This window comes from Montipora foliosa, chromosome 8 (genome assembly GCF_036669935.1).
Source record: "Montipora foliosa isolate CH-2021 chromosome 8, ASM3666993v2, whole genome shotgun sequence".
In the NCBI taxonomy this organism is placed as follows: Eukaryota; Metazoa; Cnidaria; class Anthozoa; order Scleractinia; family Acroporidae; genus Montipora; species Montipora foliosa.
The window spans coordinates 17023258-17031639 of NC_090876.1; the positions used below are offsets into that span (position 1 = coordinate 17023258).

General features: G+C 39.3%; 1 long non-coding RNA gene across 1 annotated transcript in view; it reads right to left on the bottom strand.

Moving 5' to 3' along the window:
- Positions 1 to 638, bottom strand: part of LOC137967644 (uncharacterized) — a 5889-nt gene extending 5251 nt beyond the window's left edge. The window contains exon 1 of the long non-coding RNA XR_011116548.1: positions 484 to 638. This is a non-coding gene — a long non-coding RNA (uncharacterized lncRNA). The remainder of the gene's footprint in view (positions 1 to 483) is intronic.
- Between the last annotated feature and the right edge of the window lie 7744 nt (positions 639 to 8382).

An 8382-nucleotide genomic window follows, 5' to 3' on the forward strand; every position in this document is an offset into this window, starting at 1 on the left:
TTAATTTGTTTCCCGGCTTAACTACGTACTTCTCATTGACTTTTCTAAGAAAAAAATACCTTCAGTGGTTAAAATAATATCTTATTCATACGTTGGTTATTTTAGTTCAAATGCTACAGGAATCCAAGGGAGGCAAGGGCTGATGAGGACAACAAATATAAATAATTATGGAAAAGAGGTAACCGAACGATAACTTAGATATTGAGGTTTGTTCGAGAATATAAAAAAAAACATACTTATCACTATATATTAGTAGTAATAGTTTTAAAAACAGAAGAAGAAGAAGCAAACTTTTCTCTTAAAGGTGGTTGTTTTTTTTTTTGGAAATCTGTACGTTTCGAAAACAGGTCGAAAACAAAACAAATCAACAGTTGGCCGCTGAACAAGAATAAGCCAGGTAAACAGGTGAAGGTTTGTGTAAGGAGGGTTTTCTTGTATAATTTTCAAAGCATACATATGTTTTTCATTCTTTCTCGCTTCTACCTGAATAGTTCTCCAAATTGCCTCAGCCTGGTGGCCTTTTGTGGATGGTCACCTTCGTGATTCTTGAACGGGAGGCGCCTTCCAGCGGCTAGCACGAGCAGTAGGGCGACAAAAATGACCAATGTCTTCATTGCTCTGCCTTCTTCGAAAATGCTTACAAATGCAAACTAACATTTGTTTTAAAGATGAACTGAATTTGTATTCACGTGCTTGACATGTGATTTCGTAATTAATGACCTAATTCCTGAAATTCAAACGATATTATCCAGGATGATATTTGCTGCAATACGTGCAGCAGCAGAGATGTAAAGATCAGATGTGTTTCCTTTGGCTGGGGAAAAGGAAAGTTTTTTTTTCTTTTTCAACGAATTTCCTCAGCTTCTCTTGTCTTTCTCGCTTGACTATTGTTAACAATTACTGAGAAAATGGAAAGAGACTTGCTTACTACTGATCATCGCTTTCGTGTATACATTTCAACATATGTGAGCTTGAGAAAGAGTCGGGTGCCGTTTTGTCAAGGACTCTCCAAATACTTACAGTCAATATCCGAATGCTAAACAGACCTCGGCGGGCACCTTGAATTTATTCTGCATTCGTTGGCGGCCAGTATACTATACAAAGGCTATTTCGTTGTAATCTTATATATGACCACCAAATTCTGCTACATGCAGAAGCTATATCATTACGGTATAAGAGGTATCGTGAGCGATTGGTATCGTTCTTATCTTTTCGACCGTATTAAATCAACTCAAATTGGACCTGATATCTCCCAAAAACAACCTATGATCATGACTTGCGGTGTCCCAAAAGGTTCTGTCTTAGGACCACTACTGTCAACGATATCCACTGCTCATCTGATAAATTAGTTTTCTACTTGTTTGCTGACGACACAAATTTATCATTTGCGTTCGGTCTGTACTCTCGACCTCGGTCAAGATTTTCCCATACAGACTGACTAAGCTCGGTTAGTAACTGGAGTCCTACAGAATTCAATTTCCAAGTAGGTTTTTAGAGATCTCAGTGATTTTTTTCCTAAGGTATATTTCTACTGAAACCAATAAAGGTGGTCGAATGCTCTTCGTTGAAATTCAGCAAAACACCACTGCATGAGAGAACTTTAGCTTTGGTAAAAAGAAACAGCTTGCACATTTTCGTCATTTGCTTTTAATAGACCTAATTCGCTAACTCAGTGTTGTACCCAATTCAAGTCTATCGGGATTAAGATTCTTTGTGTATTGTATTTGAATGATAATGTAGCATTCATAGTTAAATGATATAGAAATACCTGGAACAAAACGTTTCATTTATTCCCAAAGGGTATGAATTGGGTACAACATTGAGTTAGCCGATCAGGTCTATTAGGACTTAGCGAAACATGAATATCCAGTTGGCAGTCGCGGATGCTTGAAATACATATTTGATTGATTTAACCATGGCTCTTGTGTTATTTGCGGTCATTCATCCAGTTGTTCTATAGTCTCCAAGGAAGTGAGCTTTATACACATTGTAACGCAAACCGATCTTGTTTGCGGTGGATAGAAAGAAGTTTTCTTGATATTAACGATGAGCAAGGTAGAATTCTGATTCTATACATGCTGGACTCAGTTGACAGAAATGAATTCAATGTCACATTAATACAAAACAACGCTAGCCCACAAATAGCTAAATCTATTTGTAAATCTATTTGTTTATCCCCTTGGGCTTCAATAATGTCTTATAGACAGAAGGGAATGGCTTCCGCTCGTTTACCGCATTTTTGTCAATTGTGGAGTGCCATGATTCCAAAAAGATTCTTTTGTGCCAATTATTGACATTCTTTTCTAGAATTTCCACATAGCTAGTGTCAATGTCATGGTCAGTGGTTTCGGCGTGATCTTTTATTGCCGACTATTTGTTATTATTAGTTCCTGGTTTATGCTCCCCGCCACGTGGCGGGCTATGTGGAAATTCTAGAAAAGAATGTCAATAATTGGCACTAAAGAATCTTTTTGGAATCATGTCACTCCACAATAAACAAAAATGCGGTAAACGAGCGGAAGCCATTCCCTTCTGTCTATAAGACATTATTGAAGCCCTAGGGGATAAAGTAACTTCTTATTTTAGTTTAAGCATATTACTCTCGAACAGCATATTTTAGTTACTCTGATGAGGACCGCAGTTGCAGTCGAAAATTCAGTTTTTGTAATAGTTTTTTATCTAGATCAGTTTCAACGTTTTTTATAAACACCTTTTATCATATAATGGATACTAATCGCCCATCAAGTATTTACAAGTTAACTTGATAGTCAATTTTCTTCTGATGAGGACGACAGATAATAAAATTCGACGTCTTAACGTTCAACGTTAACTTGTTAGCTGTTGGCCATTCATAGACTTTATACAACGAGCTCCAGGGTTCGAAGATTTCTATCAGCATATGATGATCTCAAGATTGGCCCCCTATGATTTGGTGGAGTGAAGCTTTCGTGTTGTGTAAAAAAATCACACTTGCTTGAATTAATATTTGCTTTTCTCTATTCCCGAGACTATTATTGGTTCTAGATGATTCTCTAAGTTCTTTGGTTTTAATTGTCTATGTCAACTGCCAGCTCTTTTCTATTTTCTGAGACCCCCTTCCCCACAATTCCTTTTAACTTTAATAGCGATGGGATGGCCTTACTTTCATAATAAGATATCAAAGATGGAAATAGGCACTAAAAGTAGTAGTTGATTCGTAATCTGGCTATGGAATCCTTTTGTTTCCTCAGGATGATCTTGCTAAAATGAACGGAAACATATCATAGCATTGTCTCTTCAGGATCCTAGACACTGATCATGATTTCTCAATTATATCTACACTTGCTAAAATACAATACGAAATGACTGTTGCACCTTTTCTTGTCTCGGATGTCTCTCGTACGAGGTATTCTCGACAATTTTACTAGCCCGCGTTGCTGGCGGGATATTTTATAGCGGCCTTATCCAAATCAATGGTTGCTCCGTTGTTTTTGCCTCGAGTGGGCCGCGCGTGGGATGGTGATGAATAGTTTTGAGATCACACCAATCTCGTACCAAGAGTCTCGGGCTTTTTGGTCAGCGGGTGAGCGCCCCGGTCTTATTGTGCATGCTTGAGTTTAAACGGTAACAGAAAAGAGAAAACGGTACTGACAGTAGAAACTGCGGGTTTAAAGGCCCACCTTCACCCAAAAGTCATTGTGGTCGTTTGTTTTTGTTTTTCAAATGACGACTTGTCCAAATACGTGATGTGATTGGCTAAAGGCACTAAGGCGAATCACGCGGGAAACAACATGTCAGATATTTAGGCAATTTCGTATTACACGAAATTCAGTCACGGTGCGCAATGAGTTTTGGGCGAATGCGGGCCTTTAAAGTGTTCGAGAAACAAAACTTTTGGTCTTAGACACCATAAAAGAAACTGGAGAAATGATTATTGGCTTGCTGTAAGAGCGAGTGAAGATAAAACTTCTGACGCTTTCGGTAAGTGCAATTTCAATGTTTCAGCGTGCATTCCAACGTACAGAATACCATCGTGCAAGCAATATGATCGACAACTTTTTGTCGAAGCGACGCCATTTACCTCTTCTACTACAATTTTATGTTTCCATGATTCTGAATGGCTTCGACCTCGGATCATCTTTTACGGATTTCTCTCCAAACAGCCTGATGGAATGTTTTCCCCTCCCCCCTTGAGGAGAGGGCCGGGGAAACCGAAGTACCAGGAGAAAACCTCTCCGTACAAAGTAGGGGAGCAGGGTATCATCAAGTTTGGATTCGAGTTCGAGTTCGAGTTCGAGTTGGACTTCGAGTTGGACTTCGAGTTTCGCTTCGAGTTAATAATTAAAACGCAAGTATATAATTGATAATAATGTATAATTATCGCAAGGTCACGGGTTCAAACCCCGTTGAAGTCCTGAAATTTCAGGCTTCTCTACGCAATTGCAAAAATTGCTCTCATAACTGCGAAGATCATAGCTTCACTTGAATGGCAAAATTATTACAATAACGCCGGGAAATTATACTTTTAGACATCGTTCTCGTAACCGTCTTCGTCATACTTGCTTAAACGTCCTAATGTCCGAAAGCTACGTAGAAAGAGATTTAAGAAGACATGAGAACAAAAACACGAAGGCAAAATACTGAGTTAAGTGGTTATGTGAAGAACGACAGGAAAATGGAAGGACTTCCAAAAGTTGCTCAAACGGCGATATCATACTTAGTCTAGATTTGGATCGACGAGAATACTGAATAAGCATATTAAGTGATACGGTGCCAAAATGCAGGGCCCGGTTCCTTGGGTTCTTCCTTAAAAACTAACCAAGCATTTTATTTCTCTACTGCCAAATGCTGTTCAACGCAGATTTTTGGCAGAACTTTACATGAGAAGACGTCAATTTTGAAAAACAAAAATAAGCAAAAGAAACTTTCAACAAAAAGTCGAAAACGTGAAAAAAAAGTTTACGCTAATCCTTGATTAAGTTAATCGGCTTTCGAGGAACCGGGCCCTGGTGAATAAACGTCAGACAAACAAACGGATTTTAGTCGCTACGGTGCCCATACATGCATGATTTCATGTACATATGTATACTGATACCACAATGAACATTTAGGAATATATGGAGAGAATATACATTACTGTGTATCGTCTATGATTTGAGGCATACATTCTCCTGTAAGATCCTGCAAACGCTTATGGCCATCGCTAATTGACAGTTGGCAAAAATAGGAATATCAATGAATCGTGACAATTCACTGGAAGAACAAGGAAAACGGATCAACTGACGAACAATGTAAATGCCTTAAAGCGATACTCAAATAACCTGGAAATAAGTTGATAAACGATTTTACGCAGCTTTTTTGTTGTAATTTGATTGGCGAGAATTCAAAATATATCTTGAAGCGACGGAAATAGTCCCTCAGACGTGCTCTCAATAATACTAAAATAAAATAAAAAACACTGAAGTCTCGTTCCTGATCGCTCAAGATTCAGCTCCATAAAGTAGTGCACTCCAGATTAGTGACTTAACAAGGCGCTTTCTCAGTTTCAGACTGAAGAACTTCGTCAGCAGCTCTTTCCTTGCAGAGAGGGTATCCTTGGCCCGTGCAATCCTCGTACGGATGTCTCTTCCACAGTCACCTTCTTGAGTGATAATACTTCCAAGATAGGTGAACTGCTTTACTTGAGCCAGTTCCTTTCCTCCCAGCATGATCGTAGATTCCTCCCCCGGGCTCTTACTTATCTTCATAACTTTAAATTGTCTTTTCATTGTTTATCTTCATGCCAAAACTCTCCGCAGTGTCATTCATTCTTGTTATCATGTCGTGAAAGCCCTCGGCCTAACAAGCAATTGAGGCCTGGTCGTCTGCAAATCTTACAGACTTAATCAAGTGTCCTCCAACACAGATACCTTCGTCTACATCCCATAGAGCCACTCGTATCATGGCTTCCGCGTATATATTAGATAATATAGGTGATAATGTGCACCCTTGCCTCAGTCCGTGCTTCAATCTCACAACTGCTCTCTGACCCATGTATAAAGCTGCAATTAACTTCCTATCTCTCCAATCGACACCAATGTCCTTTCGAATTTTCAAGAGTTTGGGCCGGTCTGCCCTATCACTCTGGCTTTCTCGTAGGCCATGAAGCATACATATATGTCCTGGTCGTGATCTATGCATCTCTCACTCAAACATCCCATGACTGCTATGGCTTCTATTGTACCAACTCCTCTACGAAAACCAGATTGGTCTCTTGTCCTCGATTCTGTTAATTACTTACGACACGGAGAACAACTTTCGAGGCATGAACAAATAGGCTGATGGTTCTGTGCTCCATCGCACCTTGTAGTCTGTGGTCTTTTTCTATGCGTAGAAGTATCGACTTCGGCCAGTCATCGGGCCAAACTCTGGTTCTATAGATGTTACCACAGAGCTTAACGAAAATATTCATACTCTCCGAACCAATAGCCTTTATCATTTCCGTTGGTACACCATCAACTCCTTCCGACTTCCCGTTCTTCAGTTGTTGTATTGCCTTTTTGATTTCTTCCTTAAGAATTTTAGGGCCAGTTCTATCAGCCACCATTTCCTCCTCTTGCTCTGACGGGGTACTATCTCGTTTGTCATCCTTAATATATCCTTGGCTCGGTCAGTGCTTTGAACGCTATCCTCTTTCTTTCAAGTCTTCAACTTGGATTTAAAGGAAGAAAGGGAACCACAAGATCTGAGTTCCAGCGGAAGGGCATTCTAAACAGAAGGAGAGGCCATCGTAAAGGACCGGCCACCATAGGTCTTAAGATAAAATCTAAGTGTAAAAAGCAACAATTTGTTTGTAAATCATATTTTATTTTAGCACTGTTATTGTAATTATCTATTGTAAATAGCATTTTTATTGTAACTATCTATTGTAAATATTAGTTTTCTTGGATTGTAAAGCGCCTTTGATCATTCTATAAATGTTAAAGGGCGCTATATAAGTAAAAATTATTATTATTATTATTATTATTATTATTATTATTATTATTATTAATGTTCTAGTTTGTGATAAGGCTTTATGAGCTCAGTGAGATAGGCAGGGGCAGAACCATGAAGAGCCTTGAATCTAATGACAGCAATTTTAAAAGTTAACATGTGTTCAATAGAGTTTCAAGAGGGGGCCAGTGAAGCTGGGTAAGCAAAGGAGTGACATGTTCATATCTACTGCTAAGTTGAAGAGCCTTGCAACACTATCAAGGACACTCTGCAGACGTTGCAAAATACCTTTTGGCTGACCACTCAGTAGAGCAGCGAATTACAATAGTCGATCCTTGACGTAAGGAAGTCATGGATTAGAATTTCGCATGTATCATAAAGGAAAGAAACTTGCGAATCTCAGTAGAAAATAGTTAGAAGATGACAGAAAGAAGACTTGCATACAGCTGAAGCATTGCGGAAGCATTGACAGAGAATCGTGGAAAATAACCCCAATATTCTTCTTGGCAGTAGTTAAACAGTCAACAGTTTCAGAAGCAATGACAAGGTTGTTCAAAGCAGGACGAGGGCAATACGGGGACGAAAATACTAGAACTCCTGTCGTTTCACTGTTCAGTTTCAGTTTGTTTGCTAGCATCCACAAGTTAATATCCCTAACGCAGTCTTCAATAGCAGATGGCGTTTCAAAGAACAAAATTAACTGCGTATCATCCACATAAAAGTGACAAGCCAGGCCATAAGATCTTGCAATGTCACCCCATGGGTATGTATACAATGCATATAGCAAAGGACCCAGCATGGAACCTTGAGGAACTGGAACTCCATAAGGTAAGTCCTTCACATCAGAGGAAACACCTTGGATTCTGACAAGCTGTGTACGATCGGATAAATATCAACGAAGCCATGCAGTTCAATGCATGGTCTCAGATACCAAAGCGGGCTGATAGCCTTGAGAGCAGGAAAAGCTGATCGACAGTGTCAAGCAGCCGAAAAGTTGAATAGAACCAACTGAAGACAACTGGTTCCCGACTGTCGATTAAAAGAGGAATGTCATTGTTGACCGTGATGAGAGCTGTTTAAATACTACGGTAAGCACGATAGGCAGATTGAAACACCTCACAAAGGCCATCACTGTCAATGTAATCAAAAATTGCAAAGCCACTAGATTTTCAATAACTTTAGATAAGAAAGTGAGGTTGGAAATTGGCCGAAAGTTGTTATAATGTTGATGATTCGGACCAGGTTTCTTCAACAAAGGACGGATTACAGCTTGTATTTTATTTCACTAGGCATGATGGAGATTTCTAAAGACAATTTACAATTTTCCAGATCACGGGCCAGGGCAAAGGAAGTCAAGACACTCAAGGAGTATTGAAGATGGAACAGGATCAACTTACTTCATAAGACTTTGATGCTAAAGGATGCTCTAAA